General features: G+C 40.7%; 1 protein-coding gene across 1 annotated transcript in view; it reads left to right on the top strand.

Moving 5' to 3' along the window:
- The first annotated feature begins 7,839 nt into the window (after nucleotides 1–7,839).
- The window catches only part of LOC138249540 (steryl-sulfatase-like), a 711,979-nt gene continuing 701,740 nt past the window's right edge, over nucleotides 7,840–18,078 (top strand). Inside the window, exon 1 of the mRNA XM_069203489.1 lies at nucleotides 7,840–7,955. The gene's annotated coding sequence lies outside the window, so the exon portion shown is untranslated. The remainder of the gene's footprint in view (nucleotides 7,956–18,078) is intronic.

Raw genomic sequence — 18,078 nt, 5'->3', positions numbered from 1 at the left:
TGGAATTTGCCATGTCCTGTTTGGTACTATAGAAGCACAGTCCATTTTGAATCCAGTTGTGTTGCAGTTATTCTTTCTTGATTGCTCGCTCACTGGATTTGTGGAATCTGTGCCTTATCCAGTTACTGCTTGTTTTCTCGTCACTCTTTGCTTTTCTGTTTGGCCTGGAAAGTTGAAAGTTTTTTCTCGTTTCCAGTTTTTTTTTCCTTCCTGTTGGAAATTATTTTTTGGAGCGATTCTACACTCCCCGTTTCATTCTGGCTTCTGCCTTTGTTTCCGTAGATATTAGGCGTTTCCCATGTAGCAAAAAGAATCTACACCTGGTGCAAAAAGACCTGATTAGGACAGGGCCAGGATCATACTTCGAGATAGCAGTTTCTTTACCCAAAGGAGTCTCTGTATGAAGATTCTTGACTATTTGACTAGACACCACAGCTAGAAGCCTGGCAAATGTTGGAATGACTACTTGTCATAAATTAAACAGCACTGCACAATCTCTGCCTCCACCAAAAATTTGCCCAGTGACCCTGGCATTTGAAGAGGTAGAAGTACAGCTTGACATTTTATGGATTATGCAGCCTGGTATATCTATACTCTAAACAAGCACTTATAACTAATGATTTTAAATCTACTATCATGAGAGGCGAGTCTAGTATGTTCACAGGTCTTGCACCAATCCACATCAGTGATCTGTTGCCCCATTTCTGCCTCACTCCGGTCCCATCTTCTGATAACCATTATTAAGATTATACACTTTGGTAATACGTTTCCTTTTTGCTACCAATAAGTATTTAGCAGTATTCAACCTATGAGTCTTGGGGATCTTTGGGAAGCTTGCCCATGCACACTTGGCTCCCGCACCAGATGCACAGACAGCAACATTCCTACACCCGATCATCGAAATAGGCAGTAAAGTTACCAACGGTCATGATCCAACAGTCCTTGTAGAGTTTTCCTAATAATTCCAACGTTTCAACAGGATCTGTGAAATGTAGCTTTCCCTCATGAGAACCATATTATCATGCAATGGGCAATCAACCATAAACATGGTCCACTAACCCTTAAGAGGGACTGGGTCATTCCGTGCCCTAAAAAAACACAGATATTGGACATCTAAGATACTGGGATACTCTTTGCAGACACCAAAGGAATGGACAACTGGTGCCTGCCTTTACTGGTCAGTTTCATTATTTGAGCCACTGATTCAAGTGCATGAGGATGAAATCATTAGATCTGGGTGGAGTTTGGGAAGTTCTGCTACACGGAACGCCTCAAAGTGCTGAAAGAACTCCTCTGCGCTACGCGGAGTTACACAAATGGTGGAGTTTGGGTAAGTTGCGCTGATTTTCAGTGCCAGGAGTTTCTCCCCAATAGTAAAATCAGCGCAAACTGAGGGTGCTAACTTCTTTCTGCTGCTCGAGTAGATTTTCTACTTGAGCAGGAGCTTCCTCAAAGCGAGCAACAGTTTTCTCATCACGGCAGGCCGTGACTGCTCGCGTTCAGAAATCTTGCTCGCCAACTTAGTGATTTCTCTCGCTCACGCTCATCAACTTAACGTTGGTAAACAAGAGAAAAAGCTCAGCTCTGCATCACTTTGCAGACTTTTTCGGGAGAACAGAGTAAGGAAAACTCTGTGAACTCTGCCAGTGGAGCAGAATTCTTCACCCACCCTTAGAAATTATTCGACTGTGTGTTGTAAGACTGCAGCCTGATGATAAGATTCATAAGGGTGTGTCTCTGGTATACCTTTTTAAGCACCAATTTCCATAGTGCTATCTTAACAGTACCATTTGTTCAGTAAAAGGAATCAATGCCTTGTACAATCCCTCAAGAAATTGCTTGGAATATAGTTAGGAAGCCCTGAAAAACACACAGAGAAGAGTCATTGTAAACAGGGGTATCGTTCTCTTACGTAATAGAGTGTGGAACACTGATCCTGTGGGTTGTAGGAATTAGGCACTTTGCTCAGATGTTTTTCAACTTCTTCTTTTAGTTGTTTTCCTTTGAGATTCTTGTATTGAGTGCAGTTAACTTGATTTTCTGAACTCTGTAGAGATTATTATTTCTGTAGCTTTATTATTGGGACAGGGGAATTATAACTGCTGCAGGTCTATGCGTATGTATGTTAACAGAACAGATATTTTATGCATTGGGTACATATTTAATATGTTACAAATTAATACTTATCAGTTAAGATGGTAACTGCTGGCCCCTCTCTTTTGATCTATGGTATTGAGCCATGTGTCGTCCTGCAGTACATAAAAAGCAAGCCTCTTCCTTTATGCTGTATTTCCTTCTCCCTGAGACCTACCATAGAGCAACTGTATTGTCAGCCTCTGTGTTAGGGTTCTATGGGTTTGTATGATCGAGGCTACTGGAGTTGGTGCACTAGCAAAGTTCCGACACATAGTTGGAATCTACACCAAAATTACTTGAGTGGGTGGCCTACATTGCCACCTGGATGATAGTGGCAGTATTATTCTGACCCTACTTAGAAACTCAGCATCTGAATAGTTACATGGACACAGTGATATGCAAGTAACTGTTTTATGTCACCGCTGAGCAGTCAGGACAGTACTAGCTTGTCCCAATTATTCCTCAAGCTCAAACTAGTTCAGATTCCTCAATCACCTTTAGAGTTTCATGGGACACTAAACTTGGGCCCCTCATTTTCAGAAGCACGCAATGTTTTGCGGCATGACATATAGAATACCAATACCATACCACTGAAGTCTAAACCTTGAAATATAAGATAAAGGCCCACAACCGGGGCAATTAGTAGTGAATACCAGAGGACCCTGATGAGGGCCTTCTTGCTTCTCAATTGGAATTTTTTCTAAAGTGGCAGAAGGGTGACAATGTATTACGCGCAGCCAATAAAAGGAACTGTCATCTGGGATGTTGTATCGTGTTTCTAGTCGGGATAAAGCTTAACTCTGATACAGCTGTATAAATATAGGTAGTAGGGTGGCCAATCAGCTGCAAGCGTTTTACCCAGAACCACCATATTTTACCTTATTTGCATTTGTATAACACGTGTAGAGGGACACCCGGGCTCTCTGATAAAATGTTGCAAGGTAAGGGCAAGAGGGTGGGGCTCACTACCGAGGCCTTAAATAAAGTGAGCGCTGCTGACCCCTGCAGAAGCTTAGCGATAGTACAACCTGCAGTGTCGCGTCTTGTTTGCGAGCACACTGCACCGTGCCACAACATGAAACACCATTGATAGTTGACCTGAAGCAGGCCCATCAGAATTTGATTCTGTGACTGAGATGTTTTCTTTATAATTTTGGATTTATTGTACGTGTCACACAATACACTATTTGCTTCATAGACTGCAGATTTCAACAACAAAACGTTTCTTTCTAGATTAGACGGATCATAAGTTACTAGATCAAGCATTCCACATGATGTAGCACAGAGGCTGGTAATTTCGGCGGTTAACTGGTCACCTATCAGTAGCTCATTGCTGTATTCACTTGTTACACTGGAACTAATAAGGTAAAGGCTTTACACAGGCAATATTAATGTGTGTAAAAATAGTGAATAATACTGCTATAAGAAGTGCAAAACTGTGCCGGTTAATTTGCAATTTTTTGCCTCTTAATTCATTGATTAAGACCACATACTTTGGTTGTACTCTGACGCATAATTCAAGTAGCGTATGTTACATGGCAATCATTGAGACTAGAGGAACTATCATTTGCGTGTTGTTTTGTTGGTGTTTGGTTATATGTGGTTAGTAGAGAATTTGCAGTGTTTAGGTTCAAAATACTTTGGGTGAGTAAGTGTAGCTGTAAAGTGAGGTTGTTCTAGGAAGTTCTTTGTGGTGTTTTGTGTGGATTATTCGATGTGCCAAAGAAATGTCTTTTTTTTCAGTTAGGCAGATCAGTTGCAGTTCATACAAAAGTCACGAGCCAGGTTGATGTCAAATCAGTGGCATAACAATAGCCCCTGCAACCCCTGTGGTGCGGGGGGATCACAAGCTCCAGGGGAGGACTTCTGGCACTGTGCACAGGCGGCAGCCCCTGGCTGAGATCTCCTGACTGGGTCTGGAGTGTGGGGGGCCCCCCCATGAATCTTGCAGGATTGTGGTAGAGTGCTATGTCTACTTATTTGCATATTTGGAGGGGTATGTTGGTGTGTTGTGAGTTAGTGGCATTGATTTGGCTGAGCTCTTCCATTTATATGGCTTTGGGCTGTGTTGTGCTGTTCATACAAATAGAACAGGTTAGAGATTATTCAAAAGGAAGAAACATTGTACCCCTTTCAAAATAGCCATATATTACCCACATGCTCACCCAATAGCCCATATGTGGGAGAAAAGCGGCAGGTAGGACCTAATATATACCAACAATAACCATATGATAATCCATGCTTTTATTTGTGAGACAGGGCTTAGTGTAAATCAGCACCTACCAAGGAGGGCTAAAGATATGGGATAACATGTGACCCTGTTGTGGGTGACACCTGTAGTTTTTGAAATTCAGTGAAGTCCTTATCTACCAAGCATTGGGGCGTCATACTGGGCGACAGCCCACCGTCTGGATCCACATCAGGAGGATGACCAGCAAGTGATCCAAGGTCCCAAGTAGTAAGATATGCGCCTCCTTAGTGGTGGTGAGATCTGCAGCCAATAGCAAGAAGAGGTCCATACGTTATTATACTTTATGGGGTGGAGAGGCATGGTATATGTTCCACACTTTTATGGGTTCCAGACTCACCATGTGTTGCAGAGTCAGGCTCATTGCCCTCTTCGACAGTCCCATTTCACTATTTGCATTATTCTCCCATCCCACGAGGAGTCCCTCCCAGGGAACATCACAACATTGAAGTCCCCATCTATGATCGTGGTCCCATGTGGGAGTCGGAGAGACCAGATTTTTAATGACCTCCAAAGTCAAGGCCAACAGCTGCGTTGGCACATGATACTGATCGAATTATAATCCTGCCCTTCCATCATCCTGACTAGAGCCACTTATCTGCTTTGTGGGTCTGTCTCAACATGGAAAATCATCATGGGGAAGGTTTTTGTGCAACACAATGGTGACATACCTTGAACCACTCTTATAGCCTACATGGTAGACCCTATCATATCCATACCAGACCAAGAATGGGCACTTGATTCCTATAAACTGAGTTACCTGGAGCATAATAACTGCAGACGTATTACGTTCTGCAAACCCAAGAAAGACCCCCCTTTTGTAAATGTGTTTAAAAAACAAAGGAAACCCCTGGACATCAAGGGACCCGGGGTACATAGTACTTTAAAGGAACAGAGGTCCCTCACCTCAACGTATGTCAATATTAAATTGAGAAAACAATTATACGTTGTTCAATAGACAAATTCAAATCACATTTATTAGGCAAATCAATCAAATAGGTGGGCAGAAACACAAACAGCACACAATGAAAAAACAAGAGAAAATCAGGTGCTACTGGATAACTCAAGTTAAAGAGTTTGTTAGTCACAATTAAATCTGAAGCAATACTTCTGCCTTTTCTATGTGCATTATAATAGGGTCAATGTGCAAGAGTTGACAACGTTTTGTTTCTTACAAAATAACAGGATCATCATCAGGACATTTACAAATCATGGCCGAGAATTTCTACAAAGTGGTAGAAGAAAATAACTGTGAGGGAAGAAGGGGAGGAGAAATAAAGAAAAAAGTTAGTTGCCAGCAGGAAGAAATCTGTATAGATACCACATACGTCCATACTGAGGGAAAGGGATGCATTAGGTCCCCACGGACAGCCATACATGGGTCTCATTCAAGTGAGACATGCTAGGTGCCCAAAAGGGGAACCAGAATACATTGCCACTAGTAAGTAGACAATAGTGAGCTGGTTGTACTTGATTGTGAAATCAGTTCATCAATGGTCAAGCAATGATCACATGGAAATGGAAGGAACCTGAACCACTCATATATTAGAGACCTGGTGTGCAATTATGTCCATCTTGTAGGCTGTATAGACAAAATTAATGCACATTGCTAAGGAAGCCAAAGGCCATCTAAAATGGGTAATGCAGATAATAGGGAGCTGAGTTACCTAAAAACTATAAACAAGTATGGGTGCTGAATAAGTGAATTGTATGTGTCAACAAGATGCTGTCTTGAAGCAGCGCCCGGCTAGGGCACTATATTAGGAGAATTTTAAAGTATTAGATCTTGCGGGAAATGCCAGTCAATCCATAACTATAATGCAAAATGCAGTACATATCCTTGGTGCACCACAGAACACCAGGACCCAGGAGCTACCGCTACAAGTGGCAGCATTGCAAGAAGAGTGCTGGCCTATAGTCGCACTCAGCTGGGGTGCTGGAAAATACTATTAGTGTGAAAATTAATTAGAACACCAAAAAAATCGAATAGGGATTGCAGAAGGAGTGATAAAGATCTAATTTTACTAATACATTAGTGGCATAGAAGTCAATGTTAACTGGTCAATGTACTGGACTTCCCACCAAGTCATACCATCTTATCTGGCCTGGATGCACTGACGGTTAGCGTGACAATAGGTCCAGTCATCCCGTTGTATGGCCAGGGCAATAGTGGGAGTGGTTTACAGAATCTTAACCCAGTATCAGCAGCACATTCCCCTTTTGCAACTAATTCGGAAATGGAAAGACTATGAATTCCTCCAGTTCTAATCAGATACTTGATAAAGTAGGTCTGCTGATTGATGTAACATGTCCCCCATGTTCCACAAGTTCATTTGTGTTGGCTCCAGAACAGGCTATGAAACCAGCATTTATTACTCCACAGCCCACATCTCGAGGTAGTAACATTAGCTTGCAAATATTATCAGCACAAAACTAACTGAATGGTTAGACAGTTTGGGTGAAGTATCATTTTTGGAAAACACACCAGAGAGAGAGATGACTGAATTTGGCAAAACTAATATTTGAATTGAATGAAATGATTGTGGGAACACTTGCACTGGACAAATTTGATTCTTATAATGAAAACGAGTTGCGCTTTATGTGCAAGGATGTCATACACCATGCAGGACATTTATGGGAAATTAGCTGATTTGGCAGAGAAATATGAAATTGAATGAATAGATCCAAACAGTTAAAAATAAATTACAAATTGGAATTTGATTTTAGAGCCATTGCAAACATGAGATCCCCTGGCATGAACATTCACATTAAAGAATTGATTTAGAGTATTCAAACATGGGGAGCATTAGATAAATGGGAAAACGGATGGGCCACAAAAAGAAAAACCCAACTGTACCTTCAAGTGGTGTACAGCAGGCTTTGGGAGTTGTAAAAATGATGCCAATTAGGGAAATTCCGGGAGGGAATTTTGTTCATGTTCCATGGAACAAAAGTGACATATTGACATTTACCAGTGATTATCCGAGGTTGAGGAATAAGCCAGTGGAATGGTACCAACAAACAAATACATTTTTTAAGCTTGCAAAGTGTTTGTGGGAAGCCTTGAACACTTTATTTGAAATTGTGGTTCCAGCAGATTTGTAGGTTGAATGCAAGCGGACTGTTGATTGGCCAACTTGGGAACCGCTAAGAGATCCAGTGACAGGTGCACCATATGAAGAGGTGATAACAAGTTATTATAAGGTGATTGAATTGTCGAAAACTTGAGTTTCTCCTAAGGATGTTGATTGGCAGAGGATTGGCAGGACAGCCCAGGAATTGAAGGAGTCTGTTCTTGCTTACTATCAGAGACTGTTGCAAGCATTTAAACAATATAGTGGTACCAAGATTATTGAACCAAGAGATAATGTACATTTTGTGTTCAGATTTGTGCAGGTATTAAAGCCTGAAATTAGTAATATGATTCAGAATGATTTGATTTGCTGGCAGGGTAAACCAACTGATGAAGTACTGCAATACGCAAAATACTGTAGCGATGAAATTGCATTGAATCAGAGGAAATTAAAGGAGAAGGCGCTGGCGATGCAAATTAAATCTGCCAAAGAAACAGGTATGCACGGTTCACAAGGAATGATGAGCGCATGTGGAATGAGGGACGTACAACAGAAGGGCAAGGTAATGTCTTAGGGTAGAGGTAGAAGTCGAGTAGATCAGAATGCAAATGTGAATAATGTTCAGTCTATGAAGAAAATGCTTCCTTGTCATTCATGCAGCAATGTTGGACACTGGAGGTGGGATGTGTCCCTATAGTAATGTATATAATTTGGTGCAAGGTGCAGATGGTTGACAATGGTCAATTTAAAAATCAAAGAGTTCACACACCCTGAAATCAAAATATGAATGTTCCTACTGGAGCAGTACATATGAAAATTCCCCAACGGCAAGTACAGTTTCCCCAACAGAAAATTCAGGCCCCACAGCAAATGCAGATTCCACAAGCTCTGATGTTACAGCAACATCAGGTAATCTGTTCCTCAAAAGAACATTAACCAGAGGGCAAATGCAAATGTAAATCAGTTAATCACACAATACCTACCCATTGATTTCAGTGATGTAGTGATGATGACATGAGTGAAGAATATCAGAGTGAGAGTTCAGAAGAGGAAGAATGTGTGTTGGCTGCCTCCCAGGAGGTAGATCAGTGTGGTCCCTATGTGAATACAAGTGTCATGGGTTATGATGTTTCGTTTTTGGTTGACATTGGAGCAACACATTCCACTGTCAGATCTGCAGAAGTCCCTAATGTGCCCCTTTCTGGAAGAACAGTTCAGGTAGTAGGAGTAGCAAATTAGCACCTGGTAAATCCCATTACGGAGAACATTCCAGTTAAAATAGGATTTACACCAATTTGTAGCCTGTGATCTGACTCCTGTGAATCTGTTAGGAAGAGATTTGTTATGTAAATTAAAATGCTCCATCACTTGTCCTCATGAAGGGATAGCCATCTAGACAAATAATGATGATGAAACCTCTAACCAAGTTGATGCAATTTATAATCTTATATCATTGATTCCTGTCATGACATTGAGAGAATTGCCTGATGAATTACAGGACACAGTGATGTTGAGAGTTTGGAATCTCTCTGGAAAAGGTATTGGACTCATACAAGGTGTTGAGCCAGTCAAGGTGACCATAAAGTCAAATTCAGTCTTTCTTAGAACGCCCCAGTATAACATGACCCCAGAAGTAATTAAAGGAATTACTTCAGAACGTTCTAAGAGAAGTGATGGGAAGCCCTTGTAATTTTCCTATTATGGGACTGCGGAAGCCTATTGGAAAATACTGCATAGTTCAGGATTTGAGAAAGGTGAACAAAATTGTTGTATCATGTTGGCCCGGTGTGCCAAATCCAGCAGTAATTCTATTCCAGGTTACAAGTGAAGCAGAATTATTTTCTGTTATTGATTTGTCCCAAGGGTTTTTTCTCAGTGACTTTGCACAAGAAGAACCACTTCTTATTTTCCCTCAAATTTGGCAGTCATGTGTATTCCTAGTGTTGTACCCCTCAGTGATTCTCAGAATTACCATCTATTTTTAATCAGATCTTGAAGAAAAAATTAGGGACCTTAAATATACCACACCAGTTTGCCCTGGTACAATACATTGATGATTTAAAGGTTGCATCCAATACACATGAAGCCTGCAGAGAGGATACTATAGCATTGTTGAATAATTTGGTCAAAATTGTACATAAGGTTTCCCCTACCAAATTACCATATTGCCGGAAGGAGGTAAAGTATTTGGGTTACCAGATTGAGAAAGGTACAAGGAAAGTGTCTTAGGACAGAGTTGTGACCATTATGCAGATGAACCTCCGTCATACAGAGAGATGTTAGAGTGTTTTGGGAATGGTGAGCTATTGCCACCAATGAATCCCACATTTTTCAGTAATTTCCAAACCTCTGCAGAAACTAATGCACACGGATGGTGCCGATCCATTTCCGTTTGATGAAGAATGTATTAAAGCTTTCACTGAATTGAGAGAAAGTTTGTGCAGAGCTTCGGCTCTGGGAATGCCTGATTATACTATATGTTTTTTACTGTTTTTTCATGAACATGAGGGTTGTGCTCTTTCTGTTTTGACACAGTTGCATGGAGAAACAAACAGACCTGTTGCATATTTTTATGCCGCAGTGCATCCTTTTTTTGCATCTTTTCCCGACTGCTTAAAGAATGTGGCTGCCACTGGTGTGAGTCCTAAGTCAATGCAAAAGCACTGTGATTGGACATCCTATAACTGTTTATGTCCCTCATTCAGTCGAGGTCCTTTTGACCTGGACCAAAACTCAATACCTGACTAATGCCCATCTTACCATTATGAGTTACCCATCGTTGAATCCACAAATGTATCTATAAAAATGTTGTGCTGTTTTGAACCCCACCACGTTGTTATCTGTTAAAGTGGATGATCCAAATGATGTAAATGAAGTGGAACATGACTGCCTTGAAGTCACTGAACTATGCACCAAACCCAGACCTGATATTCAGGATATTCCTTTAGAGGAAAATGATCAAGTTGTGTTTGTTGATGAATCCTGTTTAAGAGACAATGAGGAAACCCTGAGAGCAGGTTATGCAGTTTGCACCATCTCAGGAGAAGTCAACGCTTCATTGCTTCAGGGAGTCATTTCTGCCCGGGTAGCCAAATTGGTTGCCTGTACAAGAGCGTGAGGTGTATCTAAGCAGCTCACAGTGACAATATTCACAGATAGCCAATATGGGTTCCGTGCTGTACATGACTTTGAGCAGTTATGGTAGCAGAGAGGTTTTATGACCTCTACCGGATCACCTATTTAAAATAGTGAAATTATATGCAGTATATTAGATACATTACAATTACCTGAGAAAGTTGCAGTTGTGAAATGTACTGCACATCAGAAGTTGTGAAATGTGCTGCCCATTAATCAGTATTTGAGCAGCATAGAAAAGACTAAGTGCATAGATATAATAGGAGGATTCTTTGAACCTACACTAACTTTTGGCACAGCATATGCGCATTGAAACACCCTAACGTGTATCCTTACACAAGTAGAACAGGAGTTTATTAATCAGGTAGATGATAGAAGGAAAGCAATGGAAGAAAAGATAGAAAGGTCATAGTTTCACATGATTACAAAAAGGATTCCACTCACAACATGTTAAATACACAAGGATTATTAGCTTTAGATTGCCAACATGTAGGAAAGCTTTGTATTTATAGGCCACAGTCAAAAACTGATAATACATTTGTAGGGACTAGTAAATTCAGACATGTGTTTTTGTTTCAGTGTTTGTTGAATGGAAAAGTCCCCACTGTGCCTAGGATATATTATATGTATGGGAAAAATGCTTATTACAGGTTACCAAGAGGTTGATATGGCACATGCTCTCCAAGAGTAGTTTTTCTGAAAATGTATCAAGTAGACAATTTTGATAACCCAATGTAGTGAAACATGTGTTTTTGTTCACTGACTTTGTGTTACACCAATTTGCACCTGAATTAGCTGCTCAGTTTTCACCAGTTGCAGACTACATTTTGTATTCAGTTTAGCTGCCTATTGACTTTATCGTAGCGTTAGACACTGTTATGTTAAACGTGCCCGTATTTTCCACATTGTAAACTGTGCTTGTTTTCGTGTTCTTTCTCACCGAAGGCTTTGGTTGATAAGGATGAACTCAGACGACAGGAAACAGCTCTGTTTTTATTTAGCATCTTGGGACTGTGGCCAAATCCCAATGTGTTATTTTCAAAGCAGACCTAAACTAGCCAGCATGTTTTGAATTGCTAAAGGGGGGGGGGGTGTTCCAGAAAGCCCTTCTCCGGTTCTTTAAGATATAAAAAGATGGCCCTGCTCAGTAGCGGTGAAATTTCTGATACCTCGGTGAGGGTGGAGATCTCTTTCTCGCAGTTCAATGGGGTCATCATCTTGCTGGAATGAGAAAGATGAAGAGCTTGGCAGACACTACAGTGATGGATTTTTACTTCATTAACTGCTTTGCATAATCATAACTACATATATTTGCTGTGTACATTGCAGTTGAGAATCATTTCGGCATATTTTCCTTTCATTGCTGTGACTATTTTTAAACATGTGCTTTTAACTTGCTAACCTCCTTTTAGGAACCTTGTGGTGAAATAATAATAAATGTCTGAGAAGTGCATTCCAGAGATTTTTTCAGCTCGGTCATTAGTGAAAGCAAAACATTTTGGCGTAGGTCGGACAGTCTAAAAAAGAGAGGTTGGAAATTGAGAGTGCACGATTTAAAAGTGTAAATATGTTTTGGTTCAGAGAATTAAAGGAAGCACTGCAAACCATGTTTGAAAATGCATGTGAAATTAAAATGCCTTATGATGTATTGGCAAATGTGTTTTCTTGCTTGTCAGGACTTTCTAGGTTTTGGGATGGGTGCTTGGATAAAACAAAAGTGCTAAATGTATTTTCATGTTTAGAAAAGGTGCTTTTTGAACGGAATGATGTCCCTTTTGTTTTTGACAGGAGGGTTTGGATACTTTTGTCTGCTTACAGAAAAATGCATGAGAGATGTAAACAGTTAGAATATGGAAATAAGAAATTAAAAGAGCAAGTTAGTCAGAACAAGTTACTGCAAGACAAAACTGAAATCTACCAAACTGTTACAGGAGAATCTGACTTTTCACATTCCAGTAAAGAGGAGGTTAAAAAAGGTGCATGAGCAGAGGGTAGTTCGTGCACAGAGCAGCCCATGTCACGAATCCCCAAGGTGCTTCCTGCGTTATCTGTCAGCATCCCCAGGGATTAGGGTTCAATCATATCTCTGTTCTTGGTTAAACCTTCATGTTTCTAAGTAAACTTAATGTGCTGTGTTACACAATTGGTTCTATCAGTGCTTGTTTTACTAATGCTTGTTTGCTAATGTGAGCAGGTGTAGACATGAACTTCTAATTGGGTGTGGTGTAGACATGTCCTTCTAATTGGGTGTGGTGACTCATCCACATCTGGAAACTCAACTGCTTTCCTGATTGGCTATAAATAGCAGAGTGAAGCATGTCTCCCTGCTTGGCTTTGTTTTGCTTCCTGATCTCAGGCTCTGATTTGGCAGTCCAACCCCTGCTGTCATCCTCGTATTCATGACTTTTGAGGCAATTCTTTTCTTTGTTCCTATACCAGCTGACACCAGGCATTCCTCCAGCACTCCAGAAAAGACTGCAGCTAAGTGACTAGTATTCTCCAGGGAGTTTGTTCTTTGAGCGCCGCGCTTTCCTAGAACAGCTGGTGTATTTCAGACCTCGTATTTTGGCAGAGTGCTTATTTTGAAGAAACAAATGCATTTCTGAACATTCTACATTATTATTGTAGTTACTTGCCTAAATGTGGTTCAGGAAATCTGCTTGAGCTCAAGTACTACATAAAGTGACATTGCAATTTTAAAAGAGCATTTACGTGACTTTTCTTTCTCTAATAGCATAACTCTTGGATTTAAATTGTGTCATTCATGCCTGTGTTTCCGGTTTGAGGAATTTGCTTTGGAAGGGTTTTTCACACACACAGTGAAACCAAACCAAACTGTGCCACCCTAACTGTTTAAACCCAGAGTGGACATTTGTATTTCTTGGATTGTTTTTGTTCCTTTTAGTTTAACCCTATGCATGCAGGAAAGTTATACGTGATATAATTAATGCCCTTGTTTGTCTTTCTTGTGCATGATAAGTGCAACCACAGTAGTTCTAATTGTAGTGTGCAACAGTGAATCTCTGTGAAGCCAGCCCTAGTGTCGCAGTACTTATTGTTATGGTACTCAGTTTGGGTTTTTGGTAATACAGTGTTAGTAATTGTGCCAACGGTTATTATAATCCAGGAAAAGTGCTGGAGCATCTCGGTATTCTCCTACCGCTCCTGTGCCCATATCAGAAAGAGAGATTCAGTTTCAACGACGTTGAGTGCACTAACTCTACTATCACTCTGTCAACAACGGCCTGCCCCCCGAAGATACAGGGTGCCTGGCTGGACGGCAAGACATGGTAGTGTTTTGTCTCTTTCTCTTCCACTCCCCCTTTTCTTTTGGGACACCTGCCGGGGTTTCTGTGTCCACCAGGAAGTGCCGAGAGGTGTTCCAGGAGGTCGGGGGCATACCATCGCCCCTGCAGACATCCTGCTTTTCAGGTGAGTGGCCCGTCTCAACACCCACAGTTTTTGGCAGGAGTTGAAATGCATTCTTTAAATGATTACACTAAGCAAGAAGTTGAGGATGTTACCAGTATATTCAGACAACTTTTGCAGAGTACGATGTGTACAATTAATTCAGGCAAGACACAGTTACTGTCGCACAATGTGCAGTTTCTAGGAACTCAGTGTAATCCAGAACATAGAGAGATGTTGTTACAGGTAAAAACAAACGAAGTTGGAGTTTCTTACTCTTTGCACTTAGCAAGAGACACAGAATTTCATGAAATTGTTTGATTTTTGGAAACAGCATGGCCCTCATCTGAGTAAAATGTTAACCCTTGGTACAAAGTAACCAGGAAAAACATGAGTTTGAATGGAGTGAAGAGCAGCTGTGTGCTTTTGATTTGGCAAATTAAATTATTCAACAGACTTTAGACTTGTGTACAGTGCAAGAGGTAGACATTGAGTTACATGCAACTTTTCAAGGACAATATGCAAACTGGAGTATGTGACAGAAACAGGGGAGGCCAAGGGTGCCCCTGGGGTTTTGGACAAGAAAACTCTCCGACTTTGGGGAGCGCTATATTCCTTTTGAAAAACAGCTTTGGATACTAATCAAATAACACTAGGTCATAATGTAATTCTGAGACCTGAAATACCAATCATGCAGTGGGTGATGAGTTCATCTAAATCTCACCGTATAGGACATGCACAAGAGGCTAGTATCAAACACTGAATCTAGTACATAGAAGACAGGGTATGGGTAAGACCGGCAGGCACTGCAGCCATACATGAACAGGTGTCACAAACCCCTATACAGAATGGGGAGAGAGTGCAGAAGGTACCACAAGTAAAAGAGTCACCAGTGAAATAGAGTGCACCATTTGAATTCTTGTACCCTGAGGATAGTAAGCATTTTTGTTTTACTAATGGTTCATTTAATACCTGGGTACCAAAAGACATTGGAAAGCAGTGTCATACATTCCAGTTACTGAAAAGTTGTTTTCTACCACAGGAGAGGGAGCAAGTAGCCAATATACAGAGTTGTACAATGTGTGTCAGTCTCTAAAGCAAGAGCTGCCTGGGACTTTTCATTTTCACACTGATTCTTGGTTCACTACCCAAATGGGTTAGCCATTTGGCTTCCGACATGGCATGCACATAACTGGTTCATTCATTCAAAGGAGGTGTGGAACAACGAGCTGTGGCAGGGAATTTGGGAAATGTTAGAACAGGGTAAAGTCATAGATGTTCATTGTCCTGTTGAATCACCAGAACGCTGGTTCAGTTCCTTTGCAGACGTCAAAGACAAAAGTTCAGAGGCAGAAGTGTCAGCCCAGAATTCTGACTTGGTGGGGATTGCTAAGTGGGCGCACCAGAAATGTGGACACCTGGGAAAAAAAGCCACTTACAGGTGGGCAGAGATTATAGGGATGCACATTCCCCTGAATTTGATAAAAACTGTGATTTTGCAATGCCTATTTGTCAGCACACACAACAGAGATCTGTCACACAAACAGTCAAAGATCAGTCAAGGAGAGGAAAGTTACCAGGACTTCTAGAAATCAAAGCTATTCTGTTAAAAAGTGGTGAAGCTGATTTATTCATACAGACTGGAGACAGAATTGTCCACCTTGTCATAAGTGCAGTGTATGGAGGATTGGTGGGGAAGGGGACTGCCCCAGCCCTTCTGACAGTGCAAGGAAAGAGAAGCTGTGATTCAGCAGACAAAAACCTCAGTGCTAAGGTGTGGGTTGAATCCCCAAATGGCCCTCCAGAATCTGTAGAAATTATAGCAAAGGGCCCCAATAATGTCCTGCTGATTATAAAACGTGTGCTGTATGGTCTCCCCTCTGGCGTTTGCGTGTGGATTAGGGGGGGAGCGCACCCCCAACTTGAACCTGATTGATAACCTTTGTGCACCGCTCCTGCTGCTTTTAAAGTATAAAACCTATGGATCCATTTAGCACTAATTGTGCTTGACAAATTCAAAGTTCTGCCTGGGATCAATGCAGAGTACCATGGATGTTCTGTCAACTTGTTTGATTACATTTTTCAACTGGAACTAACCCATGGCTTGTTATCATCTGATGACTGCTGTCAGTCTCATTAAGCGAAATTGCCAGTTGGCTGACTATTCTCGTATGGGAACACTTATATTCCAGCAAACCTTACAGGTGGACCGTGTACCTTTACATGATTAGAACTCATGATGTTTCCATCTAATTCTATACCAACTTGCTATCCTAGAGACACTATTCAATCAGTTTTTATCCCAATCAGTACATATAAGCTTCAGTCTTTTCATTGTAGGTGTGTCTGGTTTAATTGTTTATTAGATCAATATGTTAATCCACTTCTTTTGCTTTATAGTGATTGCTTTTATCATTTCATTATGTTGCTGTGTACAATGTTTTTTTTTTTTTTTTTTAAATGAGAGAAGTACACAAAATCATTGATCAGAGGGCAAAATGTAGTGAAATATGTGTTTTTGACCACTGACTTTGTGTTGCACCTCTTTGCTCCTGGATTAGTTGTTCAGTGTTCACCAGTTGCAGACTACATTTTGTATTCAGTTTAGCTGCTTATTGACTTTATCGTAGCGTTAGACACTGTTATGTTAAACATGCCCAAATTTGTCCACATTGTAAACTATGCTTGTTTTCGTGTTCTTACACACCAAGGGCTTTGGTTGATAAGGATGTACTCAGATGGCAGGGAATGGCTTTGTTTTGATTTAGCATCTTGGGACTGTGGCCAAATCCCAATGTGTTATTTTCAAAGCAGACCTAAACTAGCTAGCATGTTTTGAATTGCTAAATGAGTGTTTTTTCAAGAAAGCCCTTCTCCGGTTCTTTAAGATATAAAAAGATGGCCCTGCTCAGTAGCGGTGAAATTTCCGAGACCTCGGTCAGGATTAGACGTCAAATGCCTGACACCTGTCCCATGAGAGTGAGATATATTTCTCACAGTTGAACGGGGTCATCTTCTTGCTGGCATGAGAAAGATGAAGAGCTTGGCAGGCCCTACGGTGATGAATTTTTACTTCATTATTTGCTTTGCATAATCATAACTACATGTATTTGACGTGTACATTGCAGTTGAGAATCATTTTGGTAAATTTTCCTTTCATTGCTGTGACTATTTTTAAACGTGTGCTTTTAACATGCTAACCTCCTTTTTAGGAACCTCAGGTGAACTAATAATAAATGTCTTCTTTGAACTGAGAAGTGCATTCCAGAGATTTTTGGCAGCTCGGTCATTAGTGAAAGCAAAACAGTGAATAAAAGACATAAAATGAGGATTAAGAGAGGAGCAAGTAGTTCAGAGATTACTGGAGATATATGTGGAGCTTTTATTCCATCAGTAGGTGTTATCCTGAATGATGTTGAGATAAGGAAGTTATCAATGATAGTAGATAAAATGTCAACTGATTTTGCAGGTGAAATGCTCCTAATGGATACGGAAATGTCTGCGTTAAGAGGCATCCCGTCAGCAAAAGAAGGCAGAGTCTGTTGGGTTTCAAAGGAGCAACATTGTTGCACCTACATACCTGACAACAATAAGGAGAAAAGGAAATAAATTTCTAACCTGACAAGTCTCAAATATGACTTGAATGATCTGAAATAGACAAATACTTGGGAGACAATAGGTGAAGGATTCTCAAAAGCAGGATCTTGGTTTGGAGATTTAGGGAATTCATTGGTGAGAATGATCCTCAAATCTCTACTGATTGTGACTGTGTGCTTAATATGAGCACTTGGGATTTACAAAACATACAAATTCTGGAAGGTGCAGAGAGCAAAGAATAAAAAGAGGAGGGATGAGATTGAAATGGAGAATATGAGAAACAGATACTACAAGAACTTGAAGAAAATTTAAAATTACAATAGACTTAAACCTATGCTATATTATACTCCAAGATTGTGAGTTGTCTAACTGTAAATTAGAGTGTCCTTTTTGTGATGGCATAAATTTGCCATTAAAGGAGGAATTGATAGAGATCAAATGTTACTAATACATTAGTGGCATGGACGTCAGCATGCGGTG

Source organism: Pleurodeles waltl, chromosome 8, assembly GCF_031143425.1.
Source record: "Pleurodeles waltl isolate 20211129_DDA chromosome 8, aPleWal1.hap1.20221129, whole genome shotgun sequence".
In the NCBI taxonomy this organism is placed as follows: Eukaryota; Metazoa; Chordata; class Amphibia; order Caudata; family Salamandridae; genus Pleurodeles; species Pleurodeles waltl.
Note: the sequence above shows the minus strand (reverse complement) of the source record. Positions and strands in the feature narration are given on the sequence as shown.